This window comes from Pipra filicauda, unplaced genomic scaffold, assembly GCF_003945595.2.
Source record: "Pipra filicauda isolate LSUMZ 115617 unplaced genomic scaffold, ASM394559v2 scaffold226_size1812527_pilon, whole genome shotgun sequence".
NCBI classification, from domain to species: domain Eukaryota; kingdom Metazoa; phylum Chordata; class Aves; order Passeriformes; family Pipridae; genus Pipra; species Pipra filicauda.
The window spans coordinates 853,030-876,603 of NW_024104339.1; the positions used below are offsets into that span (position 1 = coordinate 853,030).

The window sequence follows — 23,574 nt, forward strand, 5'->3', positions numbered from 1 at the left end:
TCCCTCGTGTCTATGGGCAGAGTTGGAGGAGTTGCTGTTCACGGACAAAGGCAGCAGGAGGGAGTGGAGCTTTGTAGAAGCCGGAGCCTGTCTCACTGGGTGTCTGTGTTTCATTCCCTGTCAAAAGCCTGGGAGCTGGGGGAAAAAAGCAGGGAAGCGGCGAGGCTGCAGCGCTCGCTCAGGATCAGATAGCAAGGAAACCAATAGCGGCGAGAAAAAAAAAAAAAAAAAAAGAAAACCAACCCACATCAACCAACCAACCCACCCACCCTCCACGCTGAGGCTGGAACAGGCAGGTCCCTGCCAACTCCACAGCACGCAGCAAGCAGGGAAGAAGTCCACCCTCCCCGGGCAGGAGCGGAGTTGAGCCCGAAGGATATTTGATGACACTTCGGCAACGATGGGTCCCCCAGTATCTTCCAGAGCCCATTTGAGGGTGAAGGCTCTGAAAGCACAGAGGGAGTTTGAAGCTAAATTCACCTGAGTCTGGATCTCTTGGTCGCTGGGATTTATCTATTTTTCTTATTTTCTCCAGGGAGAAACCAAACCAAGAAAAAAAGCGTGGGTTTTTTTTTTTTTAATCTCTCTCCTTTTTTTTTTTTTTAATTTTTTTTTCTTTTGGAAGAAGATATATTTTTTTTTTCCCCTGTGGTTGGAATGGAGGGGTTGGGTCTGTGCCTAAGAAGCAGCAGCCGAACGTCGGTCCTGGGAGAAACCCGAGTGGATGTGGGGTCCCCTGCCAGCTAACTCTCCAGGACCCGCAGCCCCACGGCCGGGGGGCCTGGATGCAGTGAGAGGTAAGTGCCGACTCCGGTGTCTGCCGCCAGAGAGCCGGGGCGACGGCTCCTCCGCTCCTCCAGCTCCGTCTTAATCCCAAGTCAGAGGCAAAAACAGCAGTCTCATAGTGAGTCAATCACTTCCACCTATTGCAGCCCTAATGGAGAAATAAGACGGGGAAGTTTCGCAGCGGCAGCTTCGGGGAGGAAGTTCCCCCTCACCCCTGTACCCGAAATGCCAGGCTGGGGGGGGATGTTTTACCGGGCTGGCCGCCGTCACCGTGCCAGTGCCATGGGCCCCCTCCCTGCCCAGCCAGCAGCGAGGGTTTGCTGCTGCCTTTTGGGGAGTGCTGGTTCCTCGCCGTGCTCCTGCTCCCCTCCTGCTTCCCCCGGGCCAGCTCGCTTCCTCGCCCAAAACTTTTGCACGCTGGTTGTTTTTGGCAATGCCCACGCAGGGTTATGCCCCTCTATGCCCACACGTGTGTATCCACATGTGTGTGTGACACATGCTCGCCTGACCCTCTTACCCCCAACTCCCTGGACCCCGCCGGTGCAGGGACACGCTCGGGGGGAGCCCGGGAGCTGTGGGGCTGGGGGGTGCTTCGAAGGCAAACTGCAAAGCGCAGGGAAAAAGCAAAGCGAGCCGAGCACGGCAGCGGCAGCAGCAGCATAATTGCATCACTGTAATAGTATCGGCGCTGAGCACGAGCCAGGCGAGTAAAATTGTCCAGAAAATGAGCTGTACTAAAGTGCCTCCAGTTTGCAGCACCTGCACGCCTTCGCTGGGTGCTCGAGGCCGTTCGTATTTTTAGAAGTCTCTCTTAATTATAGAACGAAGAGTGTGAGAGGGAAAATGGTGTGTATTTAGCAGCATTCGTTCCCGGACAGTTTTGCAGTGAATATGAGCACAAAATCACCAAATAGGGTTTTTTTTTTTCTCCCCCACTGCTCTTGTGATTTTGAACCACCTGTTTTGCCATGGCGTCGGCAAACGAGGGCTGGATTTTTTCTTTCCTGTTCTTAGAAAGCGTGGTGATGACTTTGCCTACAAAAAAGATGGGAAACAATCCTGATGCCTTCCCTCTTCACCCCAAATCAACCCCAATTTCTGTGAGACCTCCCTACTCCCCATCCCAGGGGTGACACTGGTGGGGACAGGGGATTTGCCCGCTGGTGCTGGGTCTCCAGCAGGCACCAAAGAGCTCACTGCAAAAAAAAAAAAATCCACAACAAACCCTGCAACAACTCGTTTTGCTTCTATAAATCTCCTTCCCCTCATCCCTTTCTCTGCAAAACTTTCCGGGGCCTTTTGTTTGGAACAGCAGGTGAAATTCCCTTTGTGTGAGCACAAAGCAATGAAGCCACCAGAAAATAATGAAAACAAGACTAAAAAAAAAAAAAAAAAAAAAAAAAAAAATAAAATAAAAAACCCCTTGCCTGCTCTTTTCAGGCCTGGAATAACAGTGAGCATTCCCGTCTGTGCCAGATAGGCTTAATAAAGCTCTGGCTTTGCTGGGGAAGGCACCGTAAAGGCCACTTTATTTCTTGCCTCTGATCCAAAACACACTTTGAAATCCTGTGTTGCCTCTGCTGCTCTTTACCCAAATGAGTTGCTTTGCCTGTGAAGTCAAGGAGGGTTTTTTTCTGAGCCCTGGAATGACCCCGGGGGATACGGTGAGTCCCTCGGGACCAGATGGGGTGGGATGTCGGTGTCCCCCCGTGCTGTGGTGCTCCGTGATGCTCCTTGATGTTCCCAGTGGGGTTCCCCTCTCCCCGCCAGCCGGGGCAGCTTCACCGGCAGCGCGGTGGAAACCGTTCCCGCTGCGGATAAACTTCAGAGGAGCTGTCGGGGGAACTGCACGGCGAGCTCAGACCTGGCGTTTTCACCCCATCTGTGTCAGGCTGTAGGGTGTGAATGTGCCTGAGAGACACGGGAACCTCACCCAACCTCTGTGCAGGTGGAAAGAGGCCGGGTTGGCGGTTTTGGGGGTGCTGTCTAGAAAGAGTGGGAGCGCAGTCGCTGTGAGGGATTGCTGGAGGGACGGGTCTGTCCCCCTCTCCTGTCGCCGCTCGGGTGTGTGGCACACAGAGCGGGCACCTTATGTAAGCAGCGATGGCAGCGCCGTGCCCCGGCTGTGCCATCCTGCTCTGCCCCTGCTGGGCCCTGCGTGGCCTCCACCACCTCCCTTATTCCCCACTCTCAGGGTCCCCTCTGGGTGCAGGGGCTGTTGTATCACTGTGGGAAGGAGCATAACACTCGCACCATCCGAGGGGACAGGGTGGTGAACGGCTCCAAGCGCAGGGGTTTGCCTGTGGTTTCTGAGGAGTTCATGATTCCATCCTTCCCGGATCTGGCTCTGGGGTCCCCGGGAGCTGGCACCAGGCCTAAGCCCCTTTCTAAGGTCTTCTGCACCCCTTGTCTAAAGTCCAGCATAATTTGGGTTCAGCACTGCAGGGCAAGGGCCAGCTCTCATGGATGAGGAGGGAAAATTGTCCTCTAAATGCAGGGACACTGGTTGGCAAAGGACCTGTGTCCCTGTCCCAGATCATGAGTCTGTCCCTCCATCCCCACTGCAGGCCCCTGCGTTCCCCAGTCCTCACCCATCCACCCGCCCTGCACACGGTGTGCCCGAAATGGAGGAAAGGAGAGAAAAAGATGAGCATTTAGGGGCTTGGGAAAGCCCCTGAACCCCAGAGAGCAGAGCACGGTGGGTGCTTCACTGCTCCGGCTCCACTCCAGCTTCTGAACAGGGGTGGGAGGGAGAAAGGTGGGAGTGGAGCGGCAGGTGACTGGGGGTAACTGTAAACCTGTCACCTCACTGGGTTATGCCCCTCTTCCATCATTCCTGGCTTGTTCCTAGCTTGTTCCCTGGTTCTTTCTTGGTCCTTCAGTCCCAGCTTGATCCTGGATCCCAGCTCGACCCCAGTTCCCAGCTCTCTCCCTCATTCCCAGCTTGCAACAAGGCAGGTCTGCCGGTGGGCGATGGATTTTTTACAGAGGTCTTTCAGATTCCCCCGTTGGACTTTTGAAGCATCTGGTATCACTATCTCAGCGTCATTATGAATTAATTAACATTAATTTCCTGTTCTGGTATCTCCCATTGCTGAGAGCCTTAGCCTGGGCTTTTTCCCCTGCCACACACGCCCCAAACAGAAATGACCACATCCAGACCGTGCCTGGCAGAAAGCCAGAGAGAAGCCACGTGTCTGGGGGGCCGTGGGTTCCCCATCCCTGTCCCCATCCCACACCGTGGCAGGGGATGCTGCCAGGCTTCCGATGGTCTGTTAGCTTGGATAGGGCTGGTCCTGGGAGAGCCTCGGTGCTACCAGCACTGCCTGCCCCTTTGCCGTGCCCCTGGCACGGGGTACAGGTGTTTTGGGGATGGGTGATGCCGGCTGTGCCATCCCTCACCTCTGTGGGATGAAGGGCGGGTGATGCTGGGGCTGTCCCGTGGGAGAAGGATCTTCCCTCCAGCTCTGGGAAATCCTGATCCTGGCTCCCCAGCCTGTGCTAGAGGCAGCAGGGATGTTCTCCTCTGGGATGCTGTCCCAGGGATGCTAATGCCAAGGATGCTGTTCCTGGGAGTGCTGATCCCAAGGAGATTAATCACAGGGATGCTGACCCCAGGAAGGCTGTCCTCAGGGATGCTGACCTGCTAGATATGTGAGGATGGGAATACAGACATAACAGGATGGGATGAGGCCGTGATCCTTTGCCCCAGCCATGTTCATCCTGCTCTGTGAGTCACCCCGAGGGAGGCACAGCCCGGGAGTGGCCACCTGCTTCCATCCCTGAGCTCACCTGCAGGGGTGAGCCCTGATGAGTCCAGAAGGACTCAGAGGGATGTGGGCGCAGCACCTTCTGCCTCCCAGCCCCATCCAAGCCCTTTGCCTGCCCCATTTCCTGCCCCAGAGCAACACAACCCTCCTGTCCCCCCACTGCTGCCCCCCTGCCACCACCATGTGCCCCATGGCAGGGCCACAGCAACCCCCAGGGCCACCCCAAGCCCCGCTGAACCCTTTGCAGTGTTGACTGAGTTGGTGGCGTCTCCCCCCCCTGAGCTCCGTGAGCCCCGTGGCCGAGGCAGGGAGGGGGTGGCAGCCCCCGGGGGGGCCGGGGGATAACCCCGGTGTCCTACATCCCCGGAGCCCGGCTCGGGCTTACGTAACAGCCGTGCTGCAGTCTGCTCTGCTCAGCGCCAGTGCCACCGGCAGAGCTGCAGCGCGGAGCCCATCTCCCTGGATATTTGCTTTTTGGGGAGAGGGGGGAGGGAGGGGGACACCTGCGGGGGTAGCCGAGCCTCAGGGAGTGGCCAGGACCTGGATGGGGTGGTTGGCAGAGCTGACTGGGCACAAGGTGGGGATGTCTGCCCCCAGACCCATCTGTCAGTGACCTTGGAAGCCAAATTCCCCCCTGGATGGCAGCACAGTGTGGAAGGAGGGGCTGGGGAGGGGGAGAGCAGAGAGGGCCCTGCCGTGATCCTGAGTGAGGATCAGGTTAGAGACTCTGTTGCATCCTCTGCCAACCATGCTCCTGTCTCTCTCTCTGGGAGAGCATTGTGAGAATGGGGAAACTGAGGCGGGAGGCTGTGACATACCGTGGGGAACAGGTACCAGGGTCCCTCTGGATGGGGAAGGGATGGGAAATTACCAGCCTCTCGGATAACCCTGGGTTGGAAATGTTCTGGTCCAGCCCAAGCTCTTTTCCCCAAGCCAATGTCCCTGCTTGGGGCTGGCACATGGGCACAGGGAGCTGCTGGAACTTGGGGCAGCATCCTGGCAGGAAGGTGCAGCTCTGGAGTGTGTGTCATGGCACGGGACATGTAGGGACATCAGGCTGGCTGCAGGACCCTTCCTGCCCCCAGCTTGAGTTCCCAGGGAGCTGCAGATGCTGGAGCAGGGAGCTGGGGGAGAAACCTCACTACCAGGTTGTGCTGAGGCCATGATCTGACAGGGGACCTGTGTGTCACTGTGCCTGACAACTACCAAATGCCAGGGTGCACCTGGGAGCTGACCATGTGCCAGCACCCACCGGGAGCCCGAGGGTTGTGGGTGGGCTTGGGGCACTGCCAGCAGCCTCAGGGCTCAGGGTGGTACTTGCTGAAGGTCCCTCTCCAGCCAAAACATCCGGCACAGTTCTGCTCTGGCATGGCTCTGCTCCAGCACAGCTCACTGAAGCAGGAGGAGGGATTGTGTCCCAATGTTTTGGATTGTGACCCAGTGTTTTGGGGACCTGGGGGGTCTCTGGCCCACCCTGAGGGTGCAGGGTCACCTGGTGCCACTGACAGCTGGGCTGTGCCTCCGTGGTACCTCACGGCCAGTGCTGAGGCGGGGGCCATGCCACTGTGGGAAAACCCAATGTGACCCCAGTGCAAAAAGTGTGATGTCACCCATCAGTGAGAACCAGTCCTGCAGGGACCAAATCACCAAGACCCCCCTCACTCTTCCCCCTTTGCCCCTCGCTCCCAGGCTCAGCTGGTTTTTCTCCCAGGGCTTGGTGGGATGGAGCCCAGCCATCCCCCAGCATCCTGCCAAGTCCACTGCCTTCCCTGAGTATCCTGACCAGCCCTAGAGCCTGCTGTGCTCGGCACAGGGACCCCGCAGCCAGGGGGAACCAAGGACAACAGTGAGCTCATCCCTCCTGCCCAGGCTGGGAAAATCATTGCATTGTGCTCGCTGCAACAGGCTCAAAGGCCTTTGGTTCCCTTTTAGGACACGTCTGGAAAGGAGCCACTGAAACAAATGCCAGGAAAAATAACCCTTCCGTAGTGACCACTTTCTTCGTGGGTTTGGAGGGATCCAAATGTGGATCCCTCACCTTGGGAAGCCCTTTGGGGCTGTAGAAATAAAACTCACCCCAGCATAGGCCCCTTGTTTCTGCTCAACCTGGACCCGTGGGGTGATTTTAATGTTTGGGAAAGGGGTGCTGCTCTGGATCGTGCTGCCCTTCGTCTCTGCTGCAGCACAGGGGAGCCCTGGCACAATCCCCCGTGGGTTGGACACCCGGTATGGTGGGATCCTGCTCCCCAGCCAGGGTGGGATCTGGCAGCTGAGAACACCCTCCAACTCGTTACACACATGGGCCAGCTAATCTCCATCTGACAGCGAGTCATCCTTCCCACCCTGCTGAAGGCTGGAATGACAACGTGGTTAAAGGGGCTGATGAATTAAGTGCATCTTATAAATACATCAGATATTAAAATTCCCATATAATTACAGTGCAATGGATTATGTGTGGTGCTGAAGGGGAAGCGATTCAGCAGAGCAAAGGAATTACAGTGATAGAGGAAAGGCAGCGAAGCGTAATCACACCCAGCTCTGATGGGGGGGCAGAGCAGGGGCTGGTTTGGAACTGCAGTGGGAGTGATGCTGAGCGGCACCGGAGCTCTGCTGGCATCCAGGGCTTGTCTGGGATGCTGCAGGCGTTAGGGAAAGTGAGTTGGACCTGCAGGGTTTGTGGAGGGGAGTGGGACAGGCTTTTGCTCTGCTTCAACCCTTGTTCTCCCAGGGAGAAAGGCACCCTGCTCCCGGGCTGGCTCTGGCCAGACGGATCCACGGGCTTTGACTGTCACTCACTCCGGCATCCCACTGCTCCCAGTGCTCCTGTGTGTGACCCAGCAGTCAGTCCTTGAGCAGATCAAAGACAAGAGAACCTGATTTCCTTTTTCCTTTTTCCTTCTTTTTCCTTTTTCCCTTTTTCTCCTTTTTTTTCCCCTTTCCTTTTTCCTTTTTCCTTTTCCTTTTTTCTTCCTTTTCCCCCTTCTTTTCCTTTTCGTACTCTGTTGGGTTTTTTTATTATTATTTCTTCTTCTTTTCCTTTTCTTTCTCATTTTTCCCCTTCTTCCCACTCTCAGGCTCTGTGTTCCCAGCTGTAGGTATGAGGTCCAGGCAGAGCTGCCAGGTCACCCTGCACTCCAGGTGTCACCAGACAGCCCCGCCTGTCACTCACTCTCTCTCTCTTCCGTACTTTCCAGCATTGGTGTGGGAGGGGGGTCTTTTTGGTGCTTTCAGCCCCCCTGCCCCGCTGAGGGGGTGCCACCTACAATGGGCCTCGCAGTCGGTGTCCCCGGCACGATTTGTCTGCAGAGCTGCCGGAGCAGAGGCTTTTCCCTAATGAGCTGGTGCCGGTTTGCTCGCTAATGATGTGGAGCGGTGCCATCTCCAGACAATTAAGTAGTGTTGTCCCAGGCTCTAATAAGGGCACGGAGAAAGCCAGGCATGGAATGCTGTGTGATGGCACGTGTGCGGGGCCGCATCGAGGCACCCACCGAAACCCTGCGAGGGCCATTGGCCCGTCCCACTGCCACCCATGCTGCTGCCTCTTCCTCCTTCCCCTCCTCCTCCTCCCCCTCCCCAAAAGGGCCAAGAGTCCCACAGGACACTGTCCCCATCATGCCCCCACACTCGGTGAGGACACGGGGCCGTGTGACACCCGCCTTCGCTTGTGCAACAGCGTTTGTTTGCTAATTAGCAATAACTGGCAATCCGTGCCGTTCCCCCCGTCATTAATTATTATTAATTATTTGTTTTGCAAATACGGTTGAGGAGCACAGCACTGAAGGCAACACAAACAAAAACAGTCCTGGGCCCAGGCGTTTATGTAACAGCAGGAGAGTGGGCACTGCAGGAGCCCCCGGAGTCACCCGACCTGCACACACTGTCCCCTGCATGGGGTCCCCTGGGAGCTGGGGACAGGTTGATGGCATCGATGGCAATGGGCACTGCAGGGCTGGTGCTGGAGGGGACTGCAGGGGTGAAGGATATGGGATGTAATAGGGAAAATGGTGCTTTTTAGGGTCCTGGGGGATGAGGGCGATGGGGAGGACCCAAGGGTGGAGGGGGGGTTTGTTGGTGATGGGTGGCTGAGGCAGGTGCTGCTGGCAGAGATGAGAAGGCGATCACTGTGTGTTGTGCGTGCTGATGGTGTCCTGTCCCACCCCTTTCCCCATGGTCTATCCCTAGGAATGTTGTCTGGGGAGAAGTCGGAAGTTTCACCAAAGCTGTTACAAGTGGCAGTTTCCTGTCTCCATCTTCCCATTAGGAGGGTGGAAGGGGCTGGGACCCAGCTTTGTGTCCCACTCACCCCTCTGCCTGGTGCTGATGGTCCCAGGACATTATTTTGATGCTCCCTACCCTCCCTTTCCCCTCCATCCAGGTCTCTCTCCTCCATCCATGGATCCCTTCCCCTCACATACCTCTGATCTCACCATAGACCCCAATTGCAGCCACCCATCGCATCCCCATGTCATGGAACAGTAACACCAGTGACACTGTGCTGCAGGGACACAGACTGGCAGCAACAGGGCCCTACTCAAGCCCTGCTTGAGCAATGGGAAAGGGAACTGAGAAAAAATGGAAATTAAAGAGAGGAATGAATTGATAAGGATCCTGCCTCAACCACAATGGCTTTGTTTCAGGAGAGCTGATACCACATGCTAGCTAACGCTGCGCCTCAGAGGGTTTTGGGAAGCAGAGAGGTTTTGGCAATGCCCAGGTGCAGTTTTGGTGTCTGGCGGATGTGAGTGTGTGTTCGAGCTGGGCTTGGTCCCTGCCCAGCCACTGATGTCCCCTGGCGTCCTGTCACTGTCCCCAGCCGAGGCTGCACCACGAGGCAGCCGTTGTCATAAAGCAGAATCCTGGCAGAGTGGAGATTTGGGGCGAGAAATGTGTTATCATGAGGCCATGCCCATCCTGCTGGGTACCACTGCAGGCAAAGCCCTGGAACAGCAGACATCCTGGCTGGAGGGCTGCTGGCTCCTGCTGTGTAGGGAATCACCCTGTAGTATGTGTGTAGTACACCCTGACTACACTGAGCACAGGACAACCTATGTGCTTGTAACAATCCCTATCTCCATACCTCAAGCTCCAAGTGGATCACCTGTATGTCCCTCCCCAGCCCTGGTGTTATTTGCTTTTTGCACTTACTATATCCCCCAATCACTACCCCATAAAGCTTGTTGCTGTATTTCCTCCACTCTGGGGTATTTGTTCTTTAGGGGAACATTTCTTTAGGGATATTCCCAGCAGGGATGGGAGAGGAGCAGTGCTTTGTACAAGCTGTGCTCAGAGCTGCAGCGACGTCCCGACAAAGCTCTCCCATTATTCCTGTGCCTGATGTCCATGGGGAATTCAGCCTCTTTTCTTCCTTTTCAGCTGCAGGAATCAGCTCTGGCTGCTGCCAGGGTTATCTCCAGCCTCCAGCTTGCAGCACGCTCTGCTAGTTCCCCATCCCTCTGAGGGCTGGGGCTTGACCCCGGCCGGGCAGCACGTGCTCCTGCAGAGGAGGACGACGGTTTTATTTTCCCATCACCAATAATGGGTTTGGAGATAAAATCTGGAGAAAAGCTGGGGACTCGTGGAGGTTCCCTGGCTGCTGCCTGGGCACTCGTGCATGCTCACTGCCCCATCCTGAGCCCAAGCCCGGGCCGGTGGCTGCAGGGAGGACTGAAGCCAGATGCCTGTTTCTAATAAAGCTGAGCTCCCGCCGTGAGCCGCGCTCATCCTCGCCCGCTCCAGATGATAACGGCGGGGATGCTGCTGCCGGACGGACCTCGCGGTACATGTGAAAAGCAGATGAAGGTGAAAGGATCTTGCATCTGTGCACTAGTCCAGATTTGTGCAGTAAGGATGCTCTAAGGAGCATCTTGCCTGAGACCTGTCCCCCGTGGGGGGTTCGTGGGGCTGCGGGGGGCCGGAGGCGCAGGCGGAGGGCCGGGACACTCCGTGGAGCGCAGCAGGAAGGAAGCGCTGGGTGAGGACACAGCCAGCACTGCGTGCACGTCCTTACATATGTGCTATTTTCAGCTTGACGGGGAGCAGGCCAAGTTCTCCAACAGATTGAGTTTGGAGCTGAAATCCTCCTCTCCTCCTCCCCGCTGCCCAGCACCCACTGCCTGCAGGCACAGAGAGTCCGAGTGTGCCCAGGGCACCTCGCTCTGCCCTGTGCAGTCTGCAGTCCCACTGGGAGATGCCCGCACTGTCCCAGTGGTGACGCTGCCCAAACCCCCACCTCGTAGCAAGGCCACAGGATCTGCTCGGGGGGCAGCTGCTCTAGCTTCTCCCTTCCTCACTTCAGGCTGGTACCAGACACCAGCCCCAGCATCCTCCCAAATCCATCTCCACTCTGGACCAGTAGCTTCTCCTGCCTTTCGCTTTGTACGCTCGTGCACACTCCCATCCGCTCTCTTTGCTTTTTATTCCGAGCAGAAAAAATCCCTCCTTCCTCCTCTCCCCAAATCCCCCCTCCTGTCACCTCCCTTCACCCCCAGCACTGTGACCCTTTCAGAAGTGCAGCTGCCTTTGCAGCCGTGTCCTCGCCCTGCTTGAAATGCAGGAAAGAAATCCATGTGCAACTTACTGTCTCGGCACCCTGTAATCATTTTGTCAGCCGAAAAGCACTTTTGTCAAACCCCCACAGGCAAACAGGGAGGGAATGGATTGGGGAGAGGCACCTGATACCACTCTTTCCTTTTCCCCCCTGTTTCCATCCAGGGTTTTGTTTTACTGGTGGGACAAGGACTGGGTTTTTCTCTCATTTCCCTCCCTGCGAGTTTCAGCGGCTGTCCGGAGAGAGTGAAAGGAATAAGGAAAACATTGCAGGAGAGCAGCGAGGCTGGAGAAAATGTATTGCCAGAGGCTGGGTCTTCTCAACAAAGTGCAATTACACAATGGGAGGAGAAAGCTGTTAGGCCAGAGAGGGATTTCCAACCAGAACTAATGGAGCTCCAGGCCTGGTCACCTGGGATGGCCCCAAAGTGTCCCTGGCCCCTGTTGGGTGCTGTGGGGCACTGAATGGCTCCTTCTGTCTTGCACATGAGCTGCTCTTGGAGGTCTTACAGCGGGAGGTTGATGTCATCGGTTTGCTCCTTCCTGAAAGCAACAAACTGGGAGGCTGCGGCTGCCTGGCCCAATCCTGGGAGCCCAAACCTTTCTCCAGGACCAAGTCCCTGAAGGAGACATGGTTCTCTTCAATGTCAGCTCTCCTGCTCTGGCTCTGGGAGAATGGGGTGTCCCTTTCTTGACCCCTTCTGCACCCCTTCACAGCCGTGGGTGACACCAGCCCTTGTCCTCCAGGAAAAGGGGGGGAGGCAGTTAAATATGTCATTCCATATGGACTCAGGACAGATGGGTTTCCCAGGGACAGGAGGATGGTGGGGGGGGTGGACAGGCTCTACTTCAAGTATGGGGACCTCCGATTTTGTGGTTCTTCCCTCCCTGCTTTTCTTTCAGCTGGCACTTGCCTTCGCCAGCCTGCATCACACCAGCACCACGGGGAGTTTGCACAGAGCTGATCCGTCCTCCCTAACCTTTCCACTAATGAGGAAGCAAATGCCTGGGATGGCTGCAGTGCTGGAAAGTTGGAGCCATCACAGCCTGACGGCCCCACGGCTCTGCCCACGGCCCCATCTTCCTTTCCCGTGTCTTTAGTGGTGTTTTGGGGTGCAAAGAGGAGCTGGGAATGAGATGCTCCATGGAAGTTTTGTGCCCAGGCTGGTACCACTGAGTGCTTCATAAAGCAAAGCGCTCGTCGAGCCTCACCTAACGAGCAGGCGCTCGTTAACTCTGCGTGAAGTGTTCGCAGATCTCCAACACAGGAAAAAAAATCCCCAAAACCCACTTGCAAATGCTGCTCGTTTAATTAGGGTATGAGGAAAGGCTCATCCATCCTTATGTGTCCAGCGTGTCCTCATCTGCGCACGTGAAATTCGGGCCATCAAACACTCCCAGCCCGCTCCTGTCCGGAGACAGGTCTTTAAATCATCCCCGAGCTCTGGGGAAACTGCAGACAGCTCGAGAGAGGAAAATGAAAAGGCAAAACGCTGTTCCTGGAGCTCCTGCCCTGAATTATTTGCTCAGCTTTAATAATAAGTTACACGCGAGCAAAACCGAAGCTGCTCAGATGATTTTCTGGGGAGAACTGGTCCAGTGGGTGCTGAGGTGCCTGGTCCTCGGCTCCTCCAGCACCCTTGGGCACGGGAACGAGTGAGCTCCAGCAGGATGGGCTGGGAAAAGAGAAGAAATAAACCCTCCTCAATGCATTTTTGTGCAGTATCCAGAGCTGGGATTGAAGCTCTTTCTGGTGCTGGAGGGGACAGCAGTGCCGGGGATGATCCTGCTCTGTCCCCTCTCTGCTGGCCTCATCGCTTCCATGGGCTAATACCTGGCAGGAATCAGCAGGGAAAACTCCGGGCTGTTTCCCTGCCTTATTCTAGGCTAGTTTGACTAAATCTAGCTCGTTTAGGATGAATCACTCCAGCACTGCTGGTTGTGACCTGCTGGCCACTGTGCTTGCTGAGCTCCTGCAATTCCTCTTTTATTGATGAAAATGTGAAGTTGCTTTTTCTGCCCTTTTCTCCAGGATCATAGATTGCAAATAATGATGCCTTAAACACAGGCTATTTCCCAGCTTTCTGGGGATGGGATTGCTGGGTGTTCAGTGCTGGTTCAGCACCAGGATCCAGGCCTGAGCTGCGTTAACATGGTTCAACAGGCATCTTAATTTAACTCTCTGTAATTTAACTCTCCTTGATTTAACTCTCCCCTTTCTCATCTTTATATTTTTTAATGTACAGAGTGGATGAGGTCTTGCCACTTGGATCCAGCTCTGTTGAGCTGAGATGAATCCCATTTTCTCTTCTACGGGGTCACACGGAACACAAGGAGATGTTTGCACCGAGTGCCTGTAGCTGAACACATCTCCCTGGATTTATTGGTTTCTGTTTGCTGCTTTTTCTCCTGTTTCCTTTCCATGGGGTTATTTATAATCAGGCCAACTCTGCTCCCATCCTTCTCTCCCCCCGACCTCCCCAGGTGTTGCCTTGAGGAGGCAGGTACCTTGTTCCCAGTGAAGGATGCTGTCAGGGCTTAGCCCAAGGGCACAGGTATAAAACTTCCTGCAGGAACAATTTGCTGCAGAAATCATGCTGAACCAGCCAAATTGGATGGTTTCAGGGGATCAACTGGGACTGCACTGAGATGATCTCACCCGCTTGCTTCCAGCCTGATCCCACTGCTTGTGTAACTCAAACATGTTTTGCAAGGAAAATCCAACCTGACGATCTTTCACCCTCTGGACTAAACCAGGACCTGATTTTAGCATTTCTGGAAATAGTAAAGCATAATTTTTTTCACCCAGTTTCTTCTCTACGTGTATCCCATGAGAACCCCATGGAGTTTGCTGACACAAAACTGTGCCCCCCAAGACAGTGGAGGGTCTGGACTCGTTGTTAAAAGATGTGTAGATGTGGCACTGGGGGACATGGAATAGTGGTGGACTTGTCAGTGCTGGGTTCATAGTTGTACTAGATGATCTTAGGGATGTTTTCCAACCTTAATGATTTTTTTATGGTGCAGGAAGGCAGGGAGGTCTCCAGGAAACAGGTTAGTGGCTCCACATCTGTCTGGCTGCCTGCAGGACCCAGCAAACTTCACCCCAAAATTGAAAACATGCTTTTAGGGTAAAAAAAACAAAACCAAAAAACCACAACAACAACAACAAAAAAAATCAGTGGTTGCAATGCCATCTGTGTCTGCAGCCTGGCACAGCATGGACAAGCTGCCCGAGCACCTATGCCGGGGAGCTGAGAGAGGTGGCACGAGCCTTCCTCCTCCCTTCCTCCCCCTTGGAGAGGAATGTCCTGTTTCTCTTGGGAACAACATATCTGCTTGGCATCTCTCTCTTTGGAAGCTTTGATTTCTTTTCCAACTGTGGCTCTCCAGCCTCAGCAGCATGTCTCGGATATTTTTTCTCCCCGCGGTCCCCCTCCTGTTGATCCCAGGGGGAAGGCTGGTTGGAAACCTCTCCAGCAGCCCTGGCTGGAGGGGATGGAGGGCTGGGGGCAGCGAGTTGCCAGTTCATTTGTTTTCCTTGATGGGGCTTCAAAAAAGTGATGGGCTGATGAGTTTTGAGTCTCAGGGGGGCAATTTCCCTGGCAGCATCCAAGTTGTGTCACCTCTCTGCTTGGCTCTGTGACGACAGTGTTGATTTGAATTCTTCCAACTTAAGACTGATTTAAATGATGGTGAAGTTGGGGGGTGGCGTGTGGGAGTAGAGCACTGAGCGCTATTCTTTTTCGGTTGTCATATGCCTCCATAAAGACTTCTGCCTTGGGGATTTGCATAGATCCGTGGTCCAGATTGTGCTACAAAACCCACCGGTGGTCTGCAAAGCTATGGCAACGGCTTCTGCTGGCTCCTGAGGCAGATGAAGCTGGAAAGTTTAGGTGTGTTTGCAAGTCTCATGCCGTGATTGTTCCTTTTTGGTTTGGGAGCTGCAGACGGGGCTTGGAGCGCAGCTGGGAGACTCCTCTTCACTCCTGACCCACAGTGTTCCCCCTCCTCTGCAGCCCCACCCCCTGGGAAATGTCTCACTGCATCTTCATTCCATTTCCTATTCTATTCTATTCTATTCTATTCTATTCTATTCTATTCTATTCTATTCTATTCTCACCCACCATGTGCTGCTTTGCTGAGCACTCCCAGCCTTGCACTCCAGACCACTCTAATTTGATGGTGAGATGGTCAGGGGAAAAAAAAAAAAAACCATTCTTGATTTGTTTTTGTGAAAAATAGGTGTTTGGGTAATGACCTCATGGGGAGAGAGGCTGCAGAGCCAGCCAGTCTCCTACCAGTGAAACCGCAGGAGGCGAAGGAGTGGGATTGTGCAAATGTCCCAGTCACAGGGAAAGCTTAATTCGGTGGTTGTAATCGCTGAGGACACGCACATCTGTAGGGAAGCAGGCTCCCTTCCTCGCGCTGCTCCCAGAAGGGCTTGTTTGTTTAATTTTATCTCGCCGGGAAAATTATAAAAGGAAAAAAAAAAACAATCCACCAACCACCACTCAGTGGTTTTCTCAGCTGCAGCACAAAACCACCCCAGCGGAGCCCGGAGAGCGCCGGGAGCGAAGCCCTCGCCTGAGCCCAGGTATTTCCATGGGGAAGAGGGGCAGTGAGGGGCTGTGTGACCCCCCCCACCCCCTGCTCTGCCAGGACCCCTCTGCCTGCCTGTGTGGGGCCGGGCAGGATGGAGCTGGCTGTAGGAATCATCAGAGCTGGAGAAATCTGGACATTGCACCCACCACTCTGCTCTCCCGCTTCCACTCCGTGCTGATAAACCCCGCTGCCCACGGCAGCTGTGTCCAGAAAATAGGGAGATATTTGCTTTTTGAGAGGCTGGAGGAGGATGGTGGTCTCTCTGGAGACCCCAGCACAGCAACCTGGCTTTTCCAAGTGCCAGGAATGCACTTGCTAACTGGCAAGGTTGGATTTTGGGGCAAAAAGTTGAGATCTTTGTGATGGTTGCTGCTTTGCAAGCTGCTATGTAAAACCCTGCCACGGTGACGGCTGGTGCTGCTGGACAACGTGGGAGCGCTTGTGCTCTGGTTTTCAGCTCATTTTCTTCGCTGTCATTAGTTTAAATTTCCGAGGAAGCCTGGGCTTGGCATCGGACGCTGACATCCTTTAATTTAACAAATGCGAAAACGGGACCTTTTCCAAGCGGAGTGATTAGAAACGTCCCGCTCCGTTCCGCAGCCGCCGTGTCGGGCGCTGGCCGGGCCGTCGCCCCGCGCTGTCACAGCCGTCCCCCGTTCCCCCCCCTCGGCGGGGCTGCGGCTGAGACCTCCCACACTCGTCACACGGGTGTGACAGCCCGTCATCGCCGTCCCTGCCCGCCGCTCAGCGCCGTCGGGAGCTGCCGGTGGTCCCGGCTGGCAGGGAGCAACAGGGGGGATGGATGCAGGGGGGGATCTTGTCCGGGTGAGGGATGGGGCCGAGACCCCCGTGGCACCCCCTGCAGCACCCCCGGAAATTCCGTCAACCCTCTGCCCCGAGCAAGGGCCTTCTCCGCCTCCGGGTTTGCGTACGATGGCGCGTGTCCCCCCTAAGCTGCTTAATGAGGGTTAAGAAGCTAACGGGCTTATTTCCAACAATGATTTCCACAGCTCTGCAAGTGGCCCTGGAAGCGGCGGGGCCCCGTGCCCACCCGGGAGCATCCTGCCGCTATTTCCACCAGCCGGCCTGGGGTGCCACGAGCTTGTCAGTGCTCAGCCAGCTGCCTGAGTCAAATCGGTGGTGGTTTTCTGGGTGTTTTAATACTCTATTATAAAGACCCAGGCTGCAGTTTAGGTAGGGAAGTAGAGGAGGGGGTGGCATCCCTATGGATACATCACCCCCCGCCCTGGTCCCTCTCACTCTGCCTCCAGAGCATCTCTGCAGCATCCCTGGGCGGTCGCCTGGAGACGGCCACGGCAGGTTGCCACAGCGACAGAGCCTTCGCTCAGCATCCCTCCAACTCCACAGCCTTGGCCGAAGTTGGGAGAGAGAAAAATATCCCAGGGAAGGGACACCACCCTTCCCCGGGGTGGAAACCACAGGGCTGGGGGAACTGAGACACAACTGGTGGATTTGGAGGCAGCTGTGAGGTGATGGAGAACGGTTTGGAAGCTGCCTGTGTGTGTAACAGGGCAAAAAGTGGTGGAAATGGGGTTGGTGGAAGGCAGGGGGTACCTGCAGAGGCTGGGAGTGGGGTCAGCACTTAGTGGGGGACAGGTGCTGGTGCAGGAGTCTGCATGAGTCCTCCCAGCAGCAGTGATTAATAGTCACCATGGCAATGTCAGTTGTGCTCAAGTTGTCACCTGTCATGACACCTAGCACGTGCTGGGATGGGCTGGAGGGGTGTGGGCACCCGGAGGGGGGAATTGGCCACCCAGAACCCAGACAAAAACTTGAGGTCCCCTGCACAGGGTGGGGGGACTGGCCACAGAGCCAGCAAGGTCCCTCAGGGATGAGGTCCCACAGGGCGGCACAGTGGCACAAGGACCCTGGGGGCCTGCTGCAGTGAGGGAGAGGAGGGTGAAGCCCTTTGGGGTGACAGTGGCAGTGGTGCCCCCTGCCAGCCCCACCACGGAGGGCTCTCCCCCCATCCCAAGCCTATAATTACAGACGATGTCCGTGGAGGGCGAGGAGAGGTTACATAACTTCGGCATTTGGAAAATTCTTTCTGCTCCCTTATCGGCTTTATAAATATCTCAAACTGGGGCCAGGCCAGGCTGGGGGGAAGGCGATGACAGGGGCTGCAACCTGTCCCCACGCTTGGGCCCATCCAGCCACCGTGCCTCAGTTTCCCCCCTCTGTGGACAAAAGCATCCCTACTTCGTCTCACTGCTCTGCTAAGGGGAGAGCTCCTTGCTGTCAGTGGCAGTACCAGTGTTTTCACCTCCAATAGAAAAAGAAGGTAATTTTCTTCCTCCCCTGCAAAAAGCTTGAAGGAGGTTTTGGGACATGGCCATCATCTTGACTTCTCCTAACCTGGTCACATCCCCCAGGTTTGAATTTGTTGCGTCCTTCTGGCTGGTCTTTCGTGTCCTAAAAATCCCTGGGTGGAGGCCACGCAGTTCCTTAGCTGCTGTATTTTCCCAGCAGGATGGATGCTCACCCTGCTCCCCTGCTCTGCACAGCACCACCCCAGCCCTCCCAACGCCCCGCCATCGGCACAGCTGAGCCAGGGGGCAGTGGGATGCTGGTGTGTTGCTGGTGACCACTGCAGGAGGTCCAGAGTTTGAGGTGGGGGCTGGAGCAGGTCCCCCTGCTCACATGCACTTGCATTTACGCCACTTGCAGAGTTCTGTCCCCGGGGGGATGTCGGAGGGCGGCCGGGGCCGTGTCGATAGGAGCGCGCACGGCACACACAGCCAAGGGCGGCCGGGCCGGCGTTGTGTAACTCTCTGTGCAGCTCTTTATGGGGGGACATGTCACCGTGTCCCATCCTCCTCAATGCCACCAGACCTGGCCCCTGCCCCAGCCATGGGGTCCCTTCGCTCCGTGCCCACCCGTTGCCACCACAGCACCCAGCTGTGCCAGGATGCTGCGTGACATGTGGCTTTACCCCTCCAAGGGATGCTGGTGGGCAGGACTGGGACCCCAGGTGTTTTGCAGGCTGTCTTGGCTGGCAGCAGCATGCCACCATCTTTACCCTCCAAAACCTTCCCTTGACAGCATTTTGGTTTGGCTTGCTGGTGCCCTTCTCCTCATCATCCCATTTGTGCACACGCAGCAGTGCCTGGGCTCACCAACGTCAGGCTTTGCAATTGCCTTGTTCGTTGTAGGGTTGCCCAAGGACACATGTGGGGGTTGTTATTTTAGGGCTGGCCAAAAAAAAAATAGGGATCCCTCCATTGCTGTTGTGATCCTGAAGTGTGTGCCTGAGTGAGACATCCGTCAGTGATCTGTGCTGTGAAAAGGAGCGGGGAGGGGGGAACACAAGCAGATGTGCACCAAACCTTGATGGTTTAAAAATGACCTTATAAAATGCCTTAAATGCCCAGGTCTTTGTCTGCAGGGTCTGTGGCTGCTGGGCCCCTTAAGGAAGTGATGCAAGACAGCACCCAAGGCTGGGGCACAGAAATAATGAGTTATTTTAGGGATCTCAATGTCTGTCTGGTGGGTACCTTCATGGCTCTTCATTTCCACTTGAAAAGGGCTTCCCAGGCGAGGGGAGTGGCCTGGGAGGGACAGGGGGTGCCCTGGGTGGTGTCAGGGGGGTGTCCCTCAGGACCTCACCCCCGGGTTGTGGGGTACCAGCCTCGGCGGATGCCGACATCGGGCAGAGATTTGGGGTCGGGCTGAGAGGGCACCCAGGGCTGGTACCCGCGGGCAGGGAATGATGAGGATTAATTGAGTCTCTGATCTCTGACGGCGAGAGGGGATGGGGAGCATCGAGCCCCCCCGGCGTTACGCAACGCCTGTGCTAAATCTTCACTACAGCAGATGAAGACGGTCCCCAAAATACCCTGCCCTGCCTTTGCTGCCCTTGTAGCTACTTGGGTTTGGGGTAATGGCTGAAGTCTGGGGGTGTTCATCTCTCCAGTGACGTCAGGGAAGGGTGGAAAGGGCAGAAACATGAAGCCAGAAACCTGGTACTCCCTGGAAAGGAGATTTCCAACAGTCTCATCTCGAGCAACGGGAACATTAATTCCTTGCAGGAATTAAGGCACTAAAACTCATGAATTGGTGTGGGCAGAGCCATGAGCTGAAGGAAAACTAGTAGCAGCAGAGCAGTGAAAAGGCCTTTTTCATCTTGACGATGCTGGGTAGCACCATGTGTGTGCCAGGGGTGTTTGTCAACCCCAATAGAAAAGGAGGGGGACTTTTGTTCCTCTCCTGAGAAATGCTTAAAATGGGGTTTGTGTCATGGCCATCATTAAATGACAAGAACAAACTGATCTTACCTTGGAACATGGACTACCTGGTCCCACCATCTGATCTCCCAGGTCTGAATGTGTCCCATGCTGGTACTTCACATCCCAAAAATCTCCAAAAACCCCCTCAAGCTTCTTCTATTCCAACCCCCTGAGACCACTAAGTCATCTTGGGCTTCCTACCACTCTCACGCCGCGATTTCCCTCCCTGCCCCTTGGAAATAGCACCGAAGGAGCGCGTCCGCCTCGCTGGCGGTGGCTCCCCACGGCCAGAGCTGAGGTGCCAGCTCCTGTACATGTAGGGAAGAAGCGAGGCTGTAATCTGAGCTCGGGGGAAATTAGCCAGGACAGCGGCAAAGTCCCCGCTCGCTCGCTCAGCCGCCGGCATCGGGCTCAGCATCCGCGGCTCTCGCTGCCCTCGCGGGGTAAGTAGAGCCAGGAGGGCGGCTCTTCTCGAGCAGGGAATGTCCTTCCTCCCCATCTCCTCCCTTGCTGCTGGGGTTAACAGTGAAGTTTAGAGCTCTGCTGACACCTTAACCCATGGTGATGCTGAAGGGTGCTGGAATTAAAATGCTTCAGGGGTGGAAATGACAACTTTACCCTGGCACGGACACGGAGCCAGGAAAATCACCTGATAGCGAAGCATGGTCTGTGTTTCTCACCAGGAGCTGAACAGTTGGTAATGCTTGGATTGAGGAGGAATAATAGTGGGATTAAAGCCCAAAAAAGAGTGGAAGGTGCTGATGAGAGGTTGATGGCTCAGCCTTGCTTACATCCCATCTCCCGTTGGGATCCTGGTTCTCCTGGTCATTCTGCTCCTTTCCATGCCGATTCCCAGCTGGAATTCCACCATGGGGAGAGCAGTGCTGAGTGCCTCAGCGTTGCTTTCCCCACAGCTCACAGCTCCTGCTGGCAGCTCCATCACTCCCAACCTGCCGTTGCACCTTCAGGATAAACATTTCCTGGGCGCAGGCTCTGCCCACACACAAAAAGCAAAACAAACAAAAAAGAAAACAACAAACAAACCAGAAAAACAAAAAACCAAAACAAGCACAAAAAACAACAGCCAAAAAAACGAACACAAAGAAACTGGACACAAACAAAATAAAAAACAAAACACCAACCACAAACACACAAACAGCAAAACAAGAAACACACAACACACAAAACACAAACAAACAACACAAACAACGAACAACACAAACAAACAAAAAAAGAAAAGACAAAAAAAACAAAAAAAAAGCAACAACACAGCACAACAGAAAAAAACAAGCCAAAAAGGAAGCAAACAAGAAAAGGCAAAGACGGATTTCCCTCGAACAGGAGACACGGCTCCTGGAGTAGGGGGGTTTGTGTTGGGTGAGAGCAAGGAAAAAAACGCCTTGGGGGTTTTGGGAAAGAGACCTGGATGGGATCTGGGCAAGCAGGAGGTGCGGGATGAGTCCTGCTGTGGGTTGAACAAGGCTGAATGGCTTCAGATCATCATCTTTTGCCTCTGACCCTAAGGTGTGAGAGAGCTCTTGAAATGTCTGTGATATCCCAGGTGTGCTTCCAAGCACTCCTCTGGCGCTACCTTCAGGATAGGAGCCCCTCAGCTCTGTGTCCCTCAGCTCATCTCCATGTGGTTGGTGATAAAATCCACTTGGAGACATTTGCCCTTTCTGTCCTGCTTTTCCCTTTCTTCCCACGGTGGTTTTTAGCAGCTGGGTGCTCCTGTCTTGCTCAGGGCCAGAGCTGGGGCAGGGTTGTTGCTTATCCCCTGAGCTTCTTGGCATGTTCCCATCATGGTTAGATGGGAACCTGCCATTCCCAATGGAAATCCATGTCCCTGCAGAGGCCCCAGTAATGGTAGACAGGAGCGTGACTGGCTGATTCCATCTCTGCCATCATCTGCCTCAGCCCCATTGCTGGGGAGGGTTTGGGGATGGGGATGGAGCCCAGCATGTATCTAGATTTGGGAGCATGCAGGAGGGACCAGGGCCATGTGGAGATGGCCAAGATCACCCATCCACCCAAGAAATCCTCTAGCCTACATGACCCAGGGATGGAGATTTTTGGGAGGGAGGCACCCACCACAGCCTGGGCAGGGAACAGGACTTTCCTGGGGACTTGCACAACCCACCGGCACCCTGGGCACAGCTGAGCTGGGTGATATTTCAGTTCAAAGCCCCAGACACCTCCCAGCCATAAATCCCACCCGATGGACTCCTCTTCACCCTCCAAAGATGCTACTGACGCAGCACCAACCATCTCCTTCACTGGAGTCCCGACCACAGCAGCTCTGGGTGGCTCCCAGGACACTGGTCACCCTGGCAGGACATGGGGAGCAGGGACAGGACGTTGCCACTGCAGAACCTTAATTCCCGGGACCGTGGGGCTTCCGGGAGCAGATCTCTGACACCCTGCAGGACAAATCCTGCTTGGTGCAGGGTCTGGAGCATCAGCAGGCAGGGAAGCCTCCCCTCCCCCTCACTAAATCCCTTCCCCGGCGCAGGACAGTAGGTTACGGGACTTGACCAGAGGTTGGATTTAAGGAGATTACAATTTCTCCCCCAGGATAATCTAGAAATTCAATTAAAACTCTCTGTCTCTCGCCCGGGCTGCAGCAGGGCCACGGGGCACCCTGTGCCCTGCAGCCATGGCCGGGGAGCGCTGGGGAGACCCCCCAGGGCACACACCAGGTAAGGGCTGACCCCCTCCTCCGGGATCCGGCCAGAGAACACCCTGCCTGGGGAGTAGCTGCTGCTCTGCCCCTTCCCAGGGTGATTTCCTGGGGTATTAACACCCGTCCCCTGAGCCAGGGCAGCTGAGGGGGCTGCGGGGAGGGGTATGAGGGTACCCCAGAGGTTTGGGTGGGTGTCACAGGAACAGGGCAATCTGGTTGCATCCCCTGGGCTTTTGAGGCATCCTTCTGCAGCCCCTGGTGCAGGTGGTCCCTGCCAAGGCCTGCACCTCCCCTTGCCCTCATCCTTAACCCCAGCCATGTCCTGCTGTCCAGCCGTATGGATTCGAGCAGATGGAAAAACAGCCAGTGTTTCCCAGGCAGGCAAGATGGGATTTCAGGACCTGAGGATTTGCAGAGCTGGCTGCAGGTTGGGATGGCTGTGGGAGCTGCAACATTCCCTGACACTGCAGCTGGGCAGGGGGTGCATCACCTGGGAGTGGTGGGGGCAGCGGGGCTGGATGTTTAGCCCTGGGGTCCTGTCACTGTCACAGGATGTGGGCACTGGAGCAGGGCTGGGTGCTGGAGCTGGAACAGACATGGAGGCAGCCAGACCGGAATGCTCAATCCCCTCATTGTGTCATGGAGTTGGGGACCAATCATGTGCTCAGTGCAGCCTCCAAAAGGATCTTTCCCAGGAGCTCCCTGATCACATTTATCAGGAGTTTGAGGGTGCTTAAGCACAAGCCTGTCACTCTGCAGAGGCCACCTGGCCCCAGCAGTGATGAACGCTGCACGTGGCCCTTTTCCCTCCTCCCATGCCCGTGGCATCCACACGTGGCTCAGGGGGACAGGGATGAGCCAGCATCTCTCCAGGCACCCCGTCACCTCCGGTCTTCCCACCGAGGGCCTTCCTTTTCCCACGTGCCTCAGTTTCCCT

At 55.5% G+C, this 23,574-nt stretch overlaps 1 protein-coding gene across 2 annotated transcripts in view; it reads left to right on the top strand.

Moving 5' to 3' along the window:
- Positions 1–578: 578 nt before the first annotated feature.
- KCNJ12 (potassium inwardly rectifying channel subfamily J member 12) overlaps positions 579–23,574 on the top strand; it is a 29,515-nt gene continuing 6,519 nt past the window's right edge. Inside the window, exon 1 of one of the 2 annotated variants that reach the window (XM_027743055.2) lies at positions 579–797. The gene's annotated coding sequence lies outside the window, so the exon portion shown is untranslated. Of the gene's footprint in view, positions 798–15,664; positions 15,700–23,574 lie in introns of those variants that run through there. The other variant, XM_039381474.1, reaches the window with a different exon arrangement.